This window comes from Mustelus asterias, chromosome 9, assembly GCF_964213995.1.
Source record: "Mustelus asterias chromosome 9, sMusAst1.hap1.1, whole genome shotgun sequence".
Lineage (NCBI taxonomy): Eukaryota > Metazoa > Chordata > Chondrichthyes > Carcharhiniformes > Triakidae > Mustelus > Mustelus asterias.
This window is the reverse complement of record NC_135809.1, coordinates 56,093,759-56,109,412: the sequence shown is the minus strand read 5'-3', so window position 1 is coordinate 56,109,412 and position 15,654 is coordinate 56,093,759. Positions and strand designations below refer to the sequence as shown.

General features: G+C 48.6%; 1 long non-coding RNA gene across 1 annotated transcript in view; it reads left to right on the top strand.

Annotated features, from left to right (window-relative positions):
* Nucleotides 1–15,654, top strand: part of LOC144499131 (uncharacterized) — a 195,113-nt gene that overhangs the window by 34,246 nt on the left and 145,213 nt on the right. The window lies entirely within an intron of this gene.

Below are 15,654 nucleotides of genomic sequence, written 5' to 3'. Positions count from 1 at the left end.
CCATACTAATTTGTTGACTCCAAATGCCTTCCAGGCAACTGGACACAATCAATAACTGAAGCTGCAGTGTCAGCTGCAGCCCAAGAGCAATTAAAACATTCAATTAGAAATGTAATTGTTCTGCACACATTTCACTCCCAGTGTGGATGTCAGTCCATTTTCTTTCAGTATGTCTCCATTGGTAAGTTCATATCAAACCCACAATTAAAACATTATTTACAAATCTGATGTTTTTTATTCTTTCGCCGGATGTGGGCATCACTGGTTAGGCCAGCATTTATTGTCCACTCCCAATTGCCCTTGCGATGATGGCAGTAAACGGCCTTCTTGAACTGCTGCAGTCCATGTGGTGCAGGTATACCTAGAGTGCAGTTAGGGAGGGAGTTCCAGGATTTTGACCGGAATGGTGATACCAAGATGGTGAGTGGCTTGGAGGAAACTTGCAGGTGGTGGTGTTCCCATGTGTCTGTTGCCCTTGTCCTTGCCCTTCTAAGTGGTAGAGGTCACAGGTTTGAAAAATGCTGTCGAAGGAGCCTTGATTTGTTGCTGCTGTGCAGATGGTAGACGCTGCTGCTACTATATGTCGGTGGTGGAGGGGAAGAATGTATAAGTTTGTGGATGGGGTGCCAATCAAGTGGACTGCTATGTCCTGGATGGTGTCGAGCTTCTTAAGTGGTATTGGAACTGTCTTCATTCAAGCAAGTGGAGAGTATTCCATAACACTCCTGACTTGGGCCTTGTGGATGGACAGGCTTTGGGGAGTCACGTGGTGAGTTACGTGTGACTAAATTTTGTGACGTGTGACTAAACGTGTGACATAGTCTTTGCACTGTCCAGTGCCTTCAGCAGTTTTTTGATATCAAGTGGAGTGAATTGAATTGTCTGAAGACTGGTATCTGTGATGCTGGGGATCTCTGGAGGAGATTCAATCTCTGGAGGAGACTCCATCTGACGAAGGGGCAGCGCTCCGAAAGCTTATGGTGTTTGCTACCAAGTAAACCTGTTGGACTTTAACCTGGTGTTGTGAGACTTCTTACTATCTCTGGAGGAGACAGAGATGGATCATCCACTCAGCACTTGTGGACGAAAATGGTTACAAAGTAGTTCATGGGCTGTAAATAGCTTTGGGATAAATTAAGGTTGTGAATAAATGCAAATCCATTTTTTCTGAGTCAATCTCTGTATAAATGTGCTGAGGTTTTTATTCAGCGCCAGCTCTACCCTTGCCACCCTAAGGATTTGGTTCACCTCCGGGTTCAGTTTTATGGGCATGTGCAGCTGCCAGGTACCTTGCCAATGTGAGCAGTGGGTGTTAGTAGGTTGTTCAATCATGGAGGTCGTCACAGTGAAGGATGAGGTAAACACACACAGACACCCCCCACACTGACCCCCCCCCCCACACTGACCCCCCCCACACTGACCCCCCCCACACTGACCCCCCCCACACTGACCCCCCCCACACTGACCCCCCCCACACTGACCCCCCCCACACTGACCCCCCCCACACTGACCCCCCCCACACTGACCCCCCCCACACTGACCCCCCCCACACTGACCCCCCCCACACTGACCCCCCCCACACTGACCCCCCCCACACTGACCCTCCCCCACACTGACCCTCCCCCACACTGACCCTCCCCCACACTGACCCTCCCCCACACTGACCCTCCCCCACACTGACCCTCCCCCACACTGACCCTCCCCCACACTGACCCTCCCCCACACTGACCCTCCCCCACACTGACCCTCCCCCACACTGACCCTCCCCCACACTGACCCTCCCCCACACTGACCCTCCCCCACACTGACCCTCCCCCACACTGACCCTCCCCCACACTGACCCTCCCCCACACTGACCCCCCCCCCGACACTGACCCCCCCCCGACACTGACCCCCCCCGACACTGACCCCCCCCGACACTGACCCCCCCCCGACACTGACCCCCCCCGACACTGACCCCCCCCCGACACTGACCCCCCCCCGACACTGACCCCCCCCGACACTGACCCCCCCCCGACACTGACCCCCCCCGACACTGATCCCCCCCGACACTGATCCCCCCCGACACTGACCCCCCCCGACACTGACCCCCCCCGACACTGACCCCCCCCGACACTGACCCCCCCCGACACTGACCCCCCCCGACACTGACCCCCCCCCGACACTGACCCCCCCCCGACACTGATCCCCCCCGACACTGATCCCCCCCGACACTGACCCCCCCCGACACTGACCCCCCCCGACACTGACCCCCCCCGACACTGACCCCCCCCGACACTGACCCCCCCCCGACACTGACCCCCCGACACTGACCCCCCCCGACACTGACCCCCCCCGACACTGACCCCCCCCGACACTGACCCCCCCCGACACTGACCCCCCCCGACACTGACCCCCCCCGACACTGACCCCCCCCGACACTGACCCCCCCCGACACTGACCCCCCCCGACACTGACCCCCCCCGACACTGACCCCCCCCGACACTGACCCCCCCCGACACTGACCCCCCCCGACACTGACCCCCCCCGACACTGACCCCCCCCGACACTGACCCCCCCCGACACTGACCCCCCCCGACACTGACCCCCCCCCGACACTGACCCCCCCCGACACTGACCCCCCCCGACACTGACCCCCCCCGACACTGACCCCCCCCGACACTGACCCCCCCGACACTGACCCCCCCCGACACTGACCCCCCCCGACACTGACCCCCCCCGACACTGACCCCCCCCGACACTGACCCCCCCCCACACTGACCCCCCCCACACTGACCCCCCCCGGCACAGACCCCCCCCGACACAGACATAAGAACATAAGAAATAGGAGCAGGAGTAGGCCATCTAGCCCCTCGAGCCTGCCCCGCCATTCAATAAGATCATGGCTGATCTGACGTGGATCAGTACCACTTACCCGCCTGATCCCCATAACCCTTAATTCCCTTACCGATCAGGAATCCATCCATCCGCGCTTTAAACATATTCAGCGAGGTAGCCTCCACCACCTCAGTGGGCAGAGAATTCCAGAGATTCACCACCCTCTGGGAGAAGAAGTTCCTCCTCAACTCTGTCTTAAACCGACCCCCCTTTATTTTGAGGCTGTGTCCTCTAGTTTTATCTTCCTTACTAAGTGGAAAGAATCTCTCCGCCTCCACCCTATCCAGCCCCCGCATTATCTTATAAGTCTCCATAAGATCCCCCCTCATCCTTCTAAACTCCAACTAGTACAAACCCAATCTCCTCAGCCTCTCCTCATAATCCAAACCCCTCATCTCCGGTATCAACCTGGTGAACCTTCTCTGCACTCCCTCCAATGCCAATATATCCTTCCTCATATAAGGGGACCAATACTGCACACAGTATTCCAGCTGCGGCCTCACCAATGCCCTGTACAGGTGCATCAAGACATCCCTGCTTTTATATTCTATCCCCTTCGCAATATAGGCCAACATCCCATTTGCCTTCTTGATCACCTGTTGTACCTGCAGACTGGGCTTTTGCGTCTCATGCACAAGGATCCCCAGGTCCCTTTGCACGGTAGCATGTTTTAATTTGTTTCCATTGAGATAATAATCCCATTTGTTATTATTTCCTCCAAAGTGTATAACCTCGCATTTCTCAACGTTATACTCCATTTGCCATATCCTCGCCCACTCACTCAGCCTGTCCAAATCTCTCTGCAGATCTTCTCCGTCCTCCACACGATTCACTTTTCCACTTATCTTTGTGTCGTCTGCAAACTTCGTTACCCTACACTCCGTCCCCTCCTCCAGATCATCTATATAAATGGTAAACAGTTGCGGCCCGAGTACCGATCCCTGCGGCACGCCACTAGTTACCTTCCTCCAACCGGAAAAACACCCATTTATTCCGACTCTTTGCTTCCTGTCGGATAGCCAGTCCCCAATCCACTTTAACACACTACTCCCAACTCCGTGTGCCCTAATCTTCTTCAGCAGCCTTTTATGGGGCACCTTATCAAACGCCTTTTGGAAATCCAAAAACACCGCATCCACCGATTCTCCTCCATCAACCGCCCTAGTCACATCTTCATAAAAATCCAACATGTTCGTCAAGCACGACTTTCCCCTCATGAATCCATGCTGCGTCTGATTGATCGAACCATTTCTATCCAGATGCCCTGCTATCTCCTCTTTAATAATGGATTCCAGCATTTTCCCTACTACAGACGTTGAGCTGACCGGCCTATAGTTACCCGCCTTTTGTCTCCTTCCTTTTTTAAACAGCGGCGTAACATTAGCCGTTTTCCAATCAACCGGCACTACCCCAGAATGCAACGAGTTTTGATAAATAATCACTAACGCATCCACTATTACCTCTGACATTTCTTTCAATACCCTGGGATGCATTCCATCTGGACCCGGGGACTTGTCCACCTTCAGTCCCATTAGTCTACCCAGCACTGCCTCTCTGGTAACATTAATTGTATTAAGTATTTCTCCTGCTGCCAACCCTCTATCGTTAATATTTGGCAAACTATTTGTGTCCTCCACCGTGAAGACCAACACAAAAAACTTATTTAAAGACTCAGCCATATCCTCATTTCCCACTATTAACTCCCCCCTCTCGTCCTCCAAGGGTCCAACATTCACTCTAGCCACTCTATTCCTTTTTATATATTTATAAAAACTTTTACTATCATTTTTTATATTAATTGCTAGCCTAGCTTCATAGTCTATCCTTCCTTTCTTTATCGCTTTCTTAGTCTCTCTTTGTTGTTTCTCAAATTTTTCCCAATCACTTGTTTCTCCACTATTTTTGGCCACTCTGTACGCAGCTGTTTTTATTTTAATACTCTCCTTTATTTCCTTCGTTATCCACGGCTGGTTCTCCCTTTTCTTACAATCCTTGTTTTTTGCTGGAATATATTTTTGCTGAGAACTGAAAAGGATCTCCTTAAAAATCCTCCACTGTTCCTCAGCTATCCTACCTGCCAGCCTGCTCTCCCAGTCTACCTTAGCCAATTCATCCCTCATCCTATCATATTTCCCTCTGTTCAAACAGAGGACACTGGTTTGGGACCAAACTTTCTCCTCTTCCATCTGAATCAGAAATTCGACCATATTGTGGTCACTAGACCCAAGAGGGTCCTTCACAATAAGATCCTTAATTCTACCTACCTCGTTACACAATACCAGATCCAAAATAGCTCGTTCCCTCGTTGGTTCCGTAACATGCTGTTCAAGGAAACTATCCCGACAGCATTCTAAGAACTCTTCCTCCATTCCACCCTTACCGACTTGAGTCTGCCAGTCAATGTGCATGTTGAAGTCCCCCATGATTATTGCCGTTCCGTTTTTACATGCATCCCTTATCTGCTTGTTTATAGCCCTCCCGACCTCAACATTATTATTCGGGGGCCTATATACCACACCTACTAGTGTCTTTCTCCCTCTACTATTCCTCATCTCTACCCATAATGATTCCATGTTTTGTTCCTCAGAGCCTATGTCATCCCTCAGTACTACCCTGATATTATCTCTTATTAATAGCGCGACCCCACCACCTTTTCCTTCCTGTCTATTCTTCCTAAACACCTGATACCCCTGGATATTCATCTCCCAGTCCTGGTCACCTTTCAGCCACGTTTCTGTAATGGCCACCAGATCGTACCCACTTGTGCTGATTTGCACCATCAACTCATTTACCTTGTTCCGAATGCTTCGTGCATTCAGGCAAAGTGTCCTTATTCCAGCTTTTATCTGGACCCGCTTTGATGAGTCGCGAACACCCTCTCCCTCTACTCCCTTATCTAAATTACCGCCTTCATTCACTTGCACCCTCTCCTCTACCATTAATTTTGTAATTCCCCTTACCCCTGCATCCTCTCCCCCATCAATTAGTTCCTTGATCCTAGTCAACTCTTCTAGCTTCCCTCCCCCCAACCTATCTAGTTTAAATTCTCCCCAGTAGCCTTAGCCAACCTACCGGCCAGGATATTGGTCCCCGTGTGATTCAAGTTCCACCCGTTTTTTGTATACAGATCACCCCTGTCCCTAAAGAGGTCCCAATGGTCCAGGAACCTGAATCCCTGCCCCCTGCACCAGTCCCTCAGCCACACATTCATCCTCCACCTCACTCCATTCCTGCCCTCACCTTCCCGTGGCACAGGCAGTAATCCTGAGATTACTACCTTTGCTTTCCTCTTTCTCAGCTGTCTCCCTAATTCCTTGTACTCCCTTTTCATGACCCCTTCTCCCTTCCTACCCACATTAGCGGTACCAATATGTACCGCTACCTCAGGCTCCTCTCCCTCCCACCTCAGGATTTCCGGGACGTGACTAGCGACATCCTGGATCCCGGCCCCAGGGAGGCAGACCACCATGCGAGAATCCCGCCTACCTCCGCAGAAACGCCTGTCCCCTTCACCATCGAGTCCCCGATTAATACCGCCTTCCTCCTCTTTTCCTTAGCCCTCTGAGTTACAGGGCTGGACTCCACTGCGGAGACACGGCCACTGCTGCTTCCCCCAGGCGGGCTGTCCCCCCCAGCAGTACTCAAGCAGGAGTACTTGTTGTGCAGGGGCAAATCCACTGGGGTGCTCTCAACCACCCTAGCCTTACCCTTCCTGGCCGTCACCCACTTGGCCTCCTCCCGTGGCCCTGGTGTGACCACCTGATGATAGCTCTTGTCTATCACCTCCTCATTCTCCCTCATCAGCCTAAGATCCTCGAGCTGCAGTTTCAGCTCCCTAACACGGTCCCTCAGGAACCGCAGCTCGACACACCCCTCACAGATGTGGATGTCCGGGAGGCCAGATGCCTCCAGGACCTCCCACATCCTACACTGGGAACAACACACTGGTTTCACACTCATACTGGACACTTTATGTCAAGTAAGACAGTGAAAAGTTAATAAGAATGTAAGGAAACAAAAACTCACCCCTGCTCTGTGAGCCAAAGCCCTGACAGCTCACTCAACTTCCCACTCACTCTGCTGCCCGCTACGATGCTGCCCGCTGTATACCTTGGTGCGCTTTTAAACCCTCCAAAAACTTCCCCAGGCGTCTCCTGGCCCGACTTCCGGTTTTGAAAAAAACCTCCGATTTTAAACCCAAAATTAACTGAAAAAATAAATAATTAATTACAGTCAGAAAACCCACTCTCTTACCCTCAGCCTGCTCCTGGGAACAATCCCAGACCCCCCCCGACACAGACCCCCCCCACACTGACCCCCCCCACACTGACCCCCCCCACACTGACCCCCCCCGACACCGAACCCCCCCTCGACACCGACCCCCCCCCGGCACCGACCCCCCCCCCCCCCCGGCACCGACCCCCCCCCCCCCCGGCACCGACCCCCCCCCCCCGGCACCGACCCCCCCCCCCCGGCACCGACCCCCCCTCCGGCACCGACCCCCCCCCCCGGCACCGACCCCCCCCCCGGCACTGACCCCCCCCCCCCCCCCCCCCCCCGGCACTGACCCCCCCCCGGCACTGTCCCCACCCGTCCCCCACACTGACCCCCCCACCCCCCACACTGACCCCCCACACTGACCCACCCCCCCCCCCCCCCCCCCCCACACACACACACCAGGAGGGAATGTGCATTAACCCACATCTGCCATGGCTGATTTCGGGAGACATTTATGTTACAAACTAAGGAAAACATTAGTGCCAATCTCTTATGCCTACAAAGTCTGTGAATTATGCAAAGCCCCATTGTATGTGTCCCATCTGGTTCAAACCTGTATCCCGCTTCTCTTTGTGTAGTTTATCTATAATGTATTAAAATTCTTGGGTATCTTCTGATCTTCACATTTAGTTCTTATTAGAAAATCGAAGGTGGTGTTAGACAGATAACTTAGCTGATGATCCCTGATTGAAACAAATAGGGTAAGAAGTTAAACAACACTACAAATAGGGACACTGAGCAGAGGGCCAGACTTGACTCTGATGTCCTCCTGGTGAATGCTTTCCACTACAAATAAAATGTCCTTTTCGGTAAGTTAGCTGGAACAGTCACTGCCCTGCCGCTCCATCAATAAGTTAACAAGTGGCACAGTGGTTAGTAAGGCTGCCTCACAGCACCAGAGACCCAGATTCGCTTCCAGTCTGTGTGGAGTTTGCACGTTCTCCCTGTGTGGGTTTCCACCAAGTGCTCCAGGTTCCTCCCACAGTCCAAAGATGTGCAGATTAGGTTATGCTAAATTGCCTCTTAGTGTCCAAAGATGTGAAGGTTCGGAAGATTAGCCATGGTAAATGTGCCAGGTTAGAGGGATAGGGCAGCGGGGGTGGGCCTGGGTGAGATGCTCTTTCAGAGGGTTGGTGCAGAATCGATGGGTCAAATGGCCTCTTTCTGCACTGTAGGGATTCTATTCTGTAGCTGGTTACCTTTCTCACAGGAGATGCAGAAAAAATGAAAAAGAGAAAACATAAGGGCATCCATCAGAGCCTTGTCACACCTCGTATCAACTGATTCACAAAATATGTTGATCAGCTACTGTAATTTTCTCCCCTCTTCTGTGTGTAGTCGGGTAAAGTCTCCACTTTTTGCTTGGGTGTTGATAGTCCGTGCTTAGCCTGATCCCATCAGAGGTGGTGGACAGTGGTATACAGTCTGAAGGCAGTGACTCCAGACCCCAGGAAAATCTCATGGCATCAGGTCAAACATGGGCAAGGCAAGCTCCTACTGATTACCAGCTACTGTCCTCCCTCAGCTGATGAATCAATATTCCTCCATGTTAAACACCGGTTGGAAAAGTAGCAAGGGTCAGAATGTATTCTGGATGGGAGACTTTAATATCCATCACCAAGAGTGGCTTTGTAGCATCAACATGGACCGAGCTGGCTGAGTCCTGAAGGACAGATTTGCCAGACCAGGTCTGTGGCAAATGGTGAGAGAGCGAAGAAGAGGGGGAGGAAAGATCTACATGACTACGTCTTTGCCATTCCGCCTGTCACATGCATCTCTCCAGTTCAGCCGGAACGACCACCACATAGTCCTTGTAGAGGCAAAGTCCCATTTTCACACTGAAGACAGGCTTCATGGTGTTTGGCACTATCAGTGTGCTAAACGGATAGACAAGGGCATTTTGAGGCACATTGAACTATCAACATTTAATCAAGACCTGCGCAAGTCAGCAGAAGTCCTAGTGTACACAACAGTTCTTGTCCCCACACTCCTGTCCTGCAGTGAGCCCTGGACTGTGTGTCGGTGACATATAGAATACTAGAGAAATTCTATTAACAATGCTTCCATCTTGTCTTATGGATTCAACGGGAGGATTTTCAAACAAATGCTATTGTCCTTCTTGAAGCCAGCTCCAAAAAAATGCAGGCAAAACTCCTGCAACATCAACCCAAATGGTCTAGACACATGTCCGGATGGCCAAAAGCCCTCTCTCTCACCAGGTCCTGTTCACTCAATGCTCTTCAAGTGGCTAGCATTCGGGGAGGACAAAGAAAACATTCCAAAGACTCTGAAGTTCCCCTTGAAGTGTGATGTTAATGACTGGGAGGAAATTGTTACCCAACCTTCAAAGTGGCAATAACTTGTCCATCAAGCTGCATCACACTTTGAGTACGAGGCAAAGAGGCGCAGAGAATGAAAGGAAGCAAATTGTACACTCCAGATCATAAAGTGCACTGTCCCAAGTGCCCAAAGATCTGCAGCTCGAGAATCAGCCGAGTCAGTTACATGAAAACCCAAAAACTCATGATTCTTGAGTAGATGTCATCCTTGAATCGTGGGAATGATCAAGGTAGAGGGACTACTGAGATAACAGGTTGTTAGCAGAATTGTATTCAACCACAGTCTGTAATATAATAACCAGGCATATCTCTCACTTCACCATTATTATCAATCCGGGGATCAACTCTGGTTCAATGAGGAGTGTGGGAGAATACCTAAAAATGAGGTGATAACCTGGTGAAGCTGCAGTGAAGGACTGCATGCACACTAAACAGTGGAAGCAGTATGCTGTAGACCGAGATCCGACAACCAATGGATCAAGTCCAAATCTTGCAGTGCCTCCACATCATTAGCTTATGAAAGGTGGTGGACAATTAAACAACTAACCAGAGGAGGAAGCTCCACAAACAGTGCATCCTCAATGGCAGAACCCAGCACATCAGCGCAAACAATGAGGCTGAAGCACCATTGTCAGCCAGAAGCGCCAAGTAGATGATCCATCTTGGCCTCTTCCTGAGGTTCTCAGAAGCCTGTCTTCACCTCATTCTATTCATAAGTGATATCAAGAAACAGTTGAAGGCAGTGGATACAACAAAGGCTATGGGCCCTGACAACATTGTGGTTGTAGTACTAAAGACTTGTGCTCCAGAACCAGCTTTATCCTTAACCAAGCTGTTATGGACTTTACTCACCAGTGTTCAGTTTGAGTTATGCCAGGGCCATTCGGCTCCTGACCTCATTACAGATTTGGTTCAAACATGAACAAAGGAGCTGAAAACCAGAGGTGAGAGTAACTGTTCCGACATCAAGGCAGTGTTTGACTGAGTCAATGAGCCCCAGCAAAACTGGAGTCAACAGGAATTGGGTGAGGGGGGGGGGGGGGGGTGGGGGTGGGGTGCAGGCCTCTCCAGTAGTTAGAGTCAAACCTGGCACAAAGAAAGATGGTTGTGGCTGTTGAAGGTCAATCATCTCAGTCCAAAGATTTGGAGGAGTTTCGCAGGGTAGTGTCCTGGAGGCAGTCATTATCAGTTGCTTCATCATTTGCTCGAAGATGTGGTCAGAAGTGGGGATGTTCACTCATGTTCAGCACCCCATCCACAAATATTCACTCCCTCCATCACCGACACCGTGGCAGCAGTGTGTACCATCTACAAAATGCACCGCAGGAACTCGCTGAGGCTCCTTAGACAGCACTTTCCAATCCTATGACCGTTACTGGCAGCAGACGCACTGCAACACCACCACTTGCAAGTTCCTCTCCAAGTCATTCACCATTCTGACTTGGAAATTTATCGCCATTCAAAATCCTGGAACTCTTTCCCAAACAGCACTATGGGTGTACCTACACCACATGGACTGCAGTGATTCCAGAAGGCAACTCACTACCACCTTCCCAAGGGCAATTAAGAATGGGAAATAAATGTTGGCCAGCTAGCAATGCCCACATCCCATGAATGAATTTTAAAACAAATTGCACTATGCTCAATACCATTCCAACTCTTCAGATATTGAAACAGTTCCTACCCGTATGCAGCAAGATCTGGATTTTTTTTAGATTTGATCTGACAAGTGGCAAGTAATAGTTGTGCCACACAGGTGCCAGGCAATGACCTTCTCCAACATGAGAGAATTTAACCATCTCCTCCTGACATTCAACGACATACATCCTGGGGGCTACCATTGACCAGAAACTGAACTGGACTAGCCATATAAATGCCATGGCTGCAAGAGCAGATCACAGGCTGGGAATTCTGTGGCGAGTAACTCACCTTCTAACTCCTCAAAGCCTGTTCACCATCTACAAAGCACAAGTCAGGAGTGTAATGGGACACTCTCCACTTGCCTGGATGAGTGAAGTTCCAACAACACTCAAGAACCTCAGCACTATCCAGGACAAAGCAGCCCACTTGATCGGCATCCCATCCACCACCTTAAACTAATTTCTCCACCACTGGCACACCGTGGCTGGAGTGTGTACTGTTTACAAGATTATTGTAAACTTGTCAAGCATCCTTCAACAGCAGGCTTCTAGCACCTGGAAGGACACAAATAGCAGACAAATGAGAACACCACCACCTGCCAGCTCCCCTCCAAGTCACACACCATCTTGACTTGGAAATATATCGTTGTTCCTTGACTATCACTGGGTCAAAATCCCAGAACTCCCTCCCTAACAGCACTGTGGGTGTACCTACACCACATGGACTGCAGCGGTTCAAGAAGGCAGCTCACTACCACCTTCTCGATGGCAATTGGGAATGGGCAATAAATGCTGGCCTGGCCAACGATGCTGAAATCTCATGAATAAAAAAAAGTATTTGCAGAAATAAAGATATTTAGAATATTTAGCAACACGTTAGTGCAGTAATTAGCATTTGCAGATCGTACTTATGCTTTTTTTAAAGTCTGGAGAAAGCAGCATTACACTCAGTGTTACGTAAAGTGAAAATCATTGGCTTGAAGTATTTGTACTTCTTCTGAGAAGGGTTTTGTTCTGGGAAGTGTTTGGAAATGAGGAAAGAATACACTGTCTGTACATTTGTCTGGACTGGTGGGAGAGTGGGGAATCAATCAGTTGACTGAAGAGAGCTATTCCGCCACTAAATGGCCAAATAAAGGACATCTTGTCCTAGCAATGAGCTACATTGCACCTGGTCATCAAAACATGCCATTGGAAATAGACTGGGCCAAGACCATCTTAACTGACTTCATTGATCAGCTCGTACAGCTGGACCAATTAAGCTCCTCATAACTTAATTATAAGACACTGACATACCACTGATAATTGAGGCATTGTTGGAAATTTCAGATTCCTCCTAGTATGAGGTTTTTGAGCTTCCCTCTGACTGTTGACGCATCTGTGTTAAAGGGGGAATGCCTCTGCATAAAATGTCTTATTCTTCAAGAAATTGCCAATTTAGTTCTTGATAATTTGACGTAAATGGCGCCTTTTGATGCAGGTCATATTGAGGTGTGGAAACAAAGAAGTGTTTTGCTAAAATGTTCTGAAAACTTGATTGCACAAGTGGTATATTTACAAATATGCTTTGGTGTTGAGGTTATTTGTCATACCAATTTTCTGGCCTCTTTACCTGCATATTTACCCTGATTTTTTTTAAAAATTCATTCATTTATGGGATTTGGGCGTTGCTAGCTGGGCCAACTTGTGTTGTTCATCACTGATTGCCCTTGAGAAGATGGTGAGAAGCTGCTGCCTTAAACTTCTGCAATCCATGCGATATAGTGCTATTGGAGAGGGAGTTCCAGAATTGGTTGCAATGCTCTGATGGAGCCTGTGGAGTTTGTACATTTTCACCGTGTCTGCGTGGGTTTCCTCTGGGTGCTCTGGTTTCCGCCCACAGTCCAAAAATGTGCAGGTTAGGTAGCTTGGCCATGCTAAATTGTCTCTTAGTATCCCAAGATGTGTAGGTTCGGGGATTAGTGGGGTAAATGTGTGGGGCTACAGGGGTAGGGTCGGGGGATGGGCCTGGGAGAGATGCTCTGTCAGAGGGTCGGTGCAGATTCGATGGACTGAATGGCCTCCTTCTGCACTGTAGGGATTCTATGATTCACGCTCCTTATACATGAAGAAGGCTGCTTGGGGGAAATATTTTGAACAAAAGAAACCATTATGTTGAAGTTTAAAACTTGCAATAATTCTTCTTACAAATCTCCCAACTTCAATGCTTTGACTGGGCCTGGTCTGCCCCAAACCACTTGTCTCATTGATGTATTGTCCAAAGATAACTCCGAAGGGAGGGCTAAGTTGTCTCCCCAGGGTGTGCTCTGATCTTCTGCCAAAGTTGCAGTGGGCGATTAGGAGAACCATTGTGAAAATGCAACCCAATTTCTGTCCACTGTAAATCAGCAGACTAACATGAAACACAGACACTTGCTGAGCTAAAGGAATCTCTCTAAGTGACCGTGCTGCTTCATTACACCCTACCTGTACAACTGTCACCTAGCAACGGTCCACACATTCAGTAACGAAGGGAAATGGTGATGGGACAAAGGGCGAGAAAGCTGTTCGCAAAATCAGCTGCAAATTCTCATCTTGTGAATTTGAGTTTAACCATGAACGGCACAGGCTTGATTGCACATAATTCTATAGGGGAGCTGTCAGTGTCTGAGGGTGTAATACGGTGGCAAATCCTCAACTCTCTCAGAAATGTAGTAAACATTTTTAAACTGACACAGGACAAAGGGAGTGAAGAAGATTTGACAAGCTGGAGTCAGAATATTGCAACCAGTTTAGCACGGATGTGGCGAGGGTAGGAAAGGAATTTTGCCAGGACAGTATTCGGGACGAGGGATTTTAGTGGGGTGAGGATATTGGAGGCTTATTCTTGTAATAGGAAGATTTGAAAGAGATATTGAAAGCTGCCTGGCGTTTTGATAAGGTAAATGAGAAATTGGTTGTTGAGTGTCATAAATAGATGGCATGAATTTTAGGACATCATTGAAAGAGCAGAGGTGATGGGGGGGGGGGGGGGGTGGTGTCACAGAAGGTTATTTGGGCACAATGACTTTCCATGAAGAGCAATGGAATTAGAATCCATCAAAGGGATATGAATAAGTATTTGACCAAGAAAGGCTTCGAAAGGGGTGAGGGAAAGGAAAGGAGAATGTGTGAGGAAAGGGAGAGCCCATTCAGAGATACAGCGCAGGTCCAGTGGGCCAAATGGCCGCCTTGACCACTGTAACATTCTGATTCGAAATTTTAATTTTAATTAAATTTTAATAATCGAAGTTTTAATTTCAGTGGTTCCTTGTTCATCTGAGTTGGATCATTCTTCCTGATCTTCAGGTATTTTACACAAGGGGATGGTGATTTTTGAGGACAAATATTGGAAACATTGAAAGTCTCTTTTTGTTGAAGGAATACACATTGTGCGCAATCATGACTCATTATTTACTGGGGTCAATCCTGTTATTTTTTGAACGAATCAATTTTTTTCTTTTGTCGCATTTAGCTGAAGGTGAGAAACCTCCTATGATGCATTGGGTGAAACTTTTCAACATTTTGTTTCCAGTGTTTGTGAATGTACAAGTGATGCGATAAAGTACGCGGAGGGGGGAAAGTTTAAAAATACAAATAATAGAGATAAATTATGAATCAAAATATCAAGATAAGCATCATCTAATGCTTTAGCCACCTTTTAGATGAGATGTGAAATCAACATCTGTTCCCTTGGATGAATATAAAATTTCCCATGGCATTATTAAAAGAGGAGTAGGAATATTTTCCCTGGTTTCCTGGTCAATACTCACGGGTGCAGTAAAGTAATGGTTATGTTACTGGATGAGTGGCCTGGATGAATGATCTTGAGACAAGTTCAAATTCTATCCAGGGCAGCTGGGAGAATTTAAAAAATATACGTGAAATAACTACTGGATTGTCAGAAGGAACCCATCTGGTTCACTAATAGTCCTCAGGAAAGGAAATCTGCTATGCTCTCTTGGACTGGTCTCCATGTGGTTCCAGGTCCACATCAAAATGGTTGACTCTTAATCACCCTCTGAAATGGCCTAGCAAGTCACTCGGTTTTACCAAACATTAACTAAAATGGCTAAGGAATAAAACTGGACAGATCACTCAGAATTAAACTTCCTCAGTAACTACACTATGGGAGTACCTACACCACACTGATTGTGGCTTTCAAGAATACACCTCTCCACCATCTTCTGAGGGCAGTTAGGGATGGGCAATAAATGCTGGCCCAGTCGGTGACACTCCAATTCAATTCAATTCAACTTTATTGGCATTGTATAGTGCACAAATACAATGAAAAGTGAGCTTGCAGGCTCCCAAGATACAAAGAAAAAAGCAAATGCAAGTAGTCATTATAAAATAGTGCCATTAGTCATTAAGTGTATACATGCATATTGCACAATATCCTATCCCATGAATGATTAAAAAAACATTTCTTTTTTAAGCAGCATCATGGAATTCAGGTGATCTGGTCATCATCATTTGCTGTGTATAAATAGTGTTACAGA